A 3793-nucleotide genomic window follows, 5' to 3' on the forward strand; every position below is an offset into this window, starting at 1 on the left:
TTTGGCCCTCTGTCTTCTTTACAGTCCAGCTCTCACAACTATACATGACACTGGAAAGACCATAGCCTTGACTATCCGGACCTTTGTTGGCAAAGTAATGATTTTGCTTTTCAGCACACTAAGTATGTCGATCTATGACAAACCTATGACAATAAAAGGTTTATACTTCTCTGTATTCCTACAATTTGCACTTAATCTGCGTGGCTGTATCTCTCTGGATTTCAGGAAATAAAACTACCAAATAACAAACTGTTTTGCCAAATGGATTGAGATAAAAATAAAAATATGCTTACATATATATATGTTATGTAACATTTAGCACCTCTACCTACCCCTTTCCTTGTTTCAGGAAGTCCATTCTGCCACCGTTATTTGATTATCTTTCAATTGGGGCTGGAAATGTTTTCTGAATTTTGTTAAAAATTCAAAGCAATATCTTTAAATGCCTGAAAAGGTACAGAATATATGTTAACATTTTGTATTTATGAATGGTAAGTTGCAAGTCATTTTTATTTTCACTTTTTAATACATTAATATTTTCTACAATGAATCTATTTACCTTATTCATTTTTCATTATGCATCATAATTCTGTGGTTATAAAGCAACCACAGTTAAGTCAAGCATTCTCCTATTGATGGGTATTTAGGTTGTTATCCGCTTTTTGCCACAACAAACATCCTCTTGCATATTTCTGCAAATATTTCCTTGGGATAAATATCAGTGGAAATAATAGATCAAAGATGATATGCAAACATCATCTTTTGATATTTACAAATTGCCCTCCCAAAAGGTGGCACCTGTTTTTATTTCCACCAAGAGGAAAATGCTTGCCAACATCATGTTTTATAAATGATGTCATTTTTGCCAGTCTGATAAGGGAAAAATTAGGCATGTCCTTGATTTGATTTTCAGCTTATTTTAAGTGTGTTGAGACATGTATATTGGACATTTGTATTTCTTAGTGATTTATGTACAGCACTGAAGTGTGCTATACACATGTGAAGTGCTTCTGCACACCAAAATTAGGGTGGCTACTACTCAGAGCAGGAAGTATGAGGAAGGAGGAATCTCTCATTTATCTGAATTCATATTCAGAGCCCAAAGACCCCCTACCAGAGCTGTTTCTTGTAAGATTGATAGCCGTCACTCAATTTCTGTGGAGCACTGGTTCTAGGAGTCCCGTGGATGCCAAAATCTGTGGATGTTCAAGTCCCTTACGTAAAGTGGTGTAGTGCACACAGCCTTCATATCTGCCAATGTAGAACCCAGGGATACGCAAGGGCAGCTGTCAGTGAGGCTGCAACCCAACTGAGCCCCTTCATAAAATGAACCTCACCCAGTTAAGACTCATTTACTTGCAATAAAACCCGAACTCCTTTCTGAGACCTAAACGCCTTGCAGGACCTGGCTCTTGTTGCTCTTACCAACCCCATCTACTGCTGCAACACCTCTGTCCCCAGCCTCTTGGGCCTCTTCACTGTCCCTCTGACAAACCAGGCACTTCACTGTCCCTAAGCTTGGCAGTCTCTCATCCCTCTGCCTGGAAGATGCCTCCTTAAGCTCTTCACATGCTCACCAGACTCTCATCCCTCAGGCTTTAATTCATTCCCCCTCTTAACCAGGCACCCTATCCCCACCTCATCAATTACTCTAACACATTACCCTGTTTATTTCATTTAATATGGTTTGTGTCTAGAGGGTCTCTGAGACGATGCTCAGACTCAGTGACTCACTAGAAGGAATAACAGGGCTCAGAATAGTTATTATACTCAAGGTTGTGGTTTATTAAAGTGAAAAGAAACAGAACAGAATCAGCGAAGGAAAATGGTGTTTGGGTGAAGCCCAGGAGAAACTGGATGCATGCTTCTAGCTCCTCTCCCAGCAGAGTCACGTGGAGATGCCATTCATTCTCCCAGTAACAGTGCATGACAACACTGGTAAGCTACTGCCGACTAGGGAAGTGGTCCTGAGCCTTCGCATCCGGGGCTTTTATTGAGCATCAGTCACATAGGCTTGCAGTGCCTATGACTGCTTACTACTCAGTTTCCAGCTCTCCTTGCCACAGAGGTCAAACTGACACAGCATGGCCCAAGGTCTCAAGCATCTCAAAAACAGCCTTATCAGGCACCCTTATCAGACTGGCCCAAGGGCCAGTGCCCCTGAAAACAGGAATTTCTGGGGAACATGCAGGGTTTGAACAACCTGGGCCTATTAAGCTAACCCCTTGCTGTATAATCTGAAATGTCCTCGTTCATTTATTCCTTGCTTCTTGACTATCTTCCCCATCAGAAGACGGTTCCATGAAGGCAGAAAGACCTTGTCTATGTCCTCCCACGCTACACAGCCCAGCACCTGGCCCAGGAAGGCATTCGATAGATACTTGCTGAGTGAATATATGAATGACTAAATAAAACATTTGAATAAGTATTTACAAGTTCCTCTTACCTCTACTTCTTATAGGCGTTTTGTCACACTCACACACATTCAGAGCTTGGAATAAAGTCGTGAAACATAACACTTTCACAAAGAAAAACAAGCCTCTAAGTTAAGTCCTCATTAGCATAAAATTCCAAGCATTTCCTTCAAGCAGTGTTTTAATTTCATAATTATTTGACTTGGCATGAAAATTCTATCTAAATATGTCAGAGGTTTGAAAAATAATTTTGGCTTTCTAATGAATCTCACTTTATTGCAGTGCCTGCCTTTCTCAAATTATACTAATAATTCTGCTTTAATGTTTTCTGAAACATTTATGAATTGCTTTAACTTTTATTTCAGTAGCATCTTAATCTTTTCAACTTCTTGATGCGGAAATATCTTTTTATCTACTGTCATAATTTCTTGCAATGTATTCCATCAGAGTAAAAAAAAAAAAGTCATTCAATAAATGAAATAAGTTTCCAATTTAGAACATTTCTGCTTTAGGGGGAGGGGTGTTTTATGATTACATTCCTTGATGCTTAGTTTTTGCCATCTGCTCTTCCTGCTCATTATAAATGACAGGAGAACTCACAAACATGTAACAGATAAAAGTGATTTAAAATCCCTATATCTGTTTCTTTCATTGAAAAATGCTGCTAAGAAGACATTTATGATTATTCATGATTCAGGCATGAACCATGGAATGAACTGGTCATATGTGACAGACCAATTTGTTTCCTGGACTAACGATTTTCTAAAGCTAATATATGCTGGAGTAGGACTATATTAAAAAGTTCATAGCTTCTTCAGCATTAAGGGAAGATGCTTAGGGTAGGGTTGATGACAGAGGTAAGTAGTTTCAGCTGTATTCACTTTGTGGGTCTCTGTTTTGAGATGAATGATATTGCTGCTGCTGCTAAGTCACTTCAGTCGTGTCTGGCTCTGTGCGACCCCACCAGGCTCCCCCGTCCCTGGGATTCTCCAGGCAAGAACACTGGAGTAGAAAGAAAACAAGATATGAGTATATATCTGTATGCTCTGTAGATTCTCATAATCAGAATAATAATGTCCTGCTGTAGTAGAATAAAACCTACTGTGAACAATACATTTAAACTCTAATTAAAGCCACAGTCTCATGATAAGCACATTACTCCTGTTTAGGCAAGTGTAGGTCCTTTGCTCTTCAAAAAAATATTGCTCTGCCCTTGTAAACCAAATACTGATATAGTAGATTCCATATGAGCCCATGCTGTGCTGTGTGCTGAACTCAGTCATATCCAGCATTTTGTGACCTCATGGACTGGAGTCCACCAGGCTCCTCTGTCCATGGGATTTTCCAGGCAAGAATACTGGAGTGGGTTGCCATTTCCT

Source organism: Bos grunniens, chromosome 9 (genome assembly GCF_055505025.1).
Source record: "Bos grunniens cultivar Pamir isolate PY7600 chromosome 9, Bosgru_T2T1.0, whole genome shotgun sequence".
NCBI classification, from domain to species: domain Eukaryota; kingdom Metazoa; phylum Chordata; class Mammalia; order Artiodactyla; family Bovidae; genus Bos; species Bos grunniens.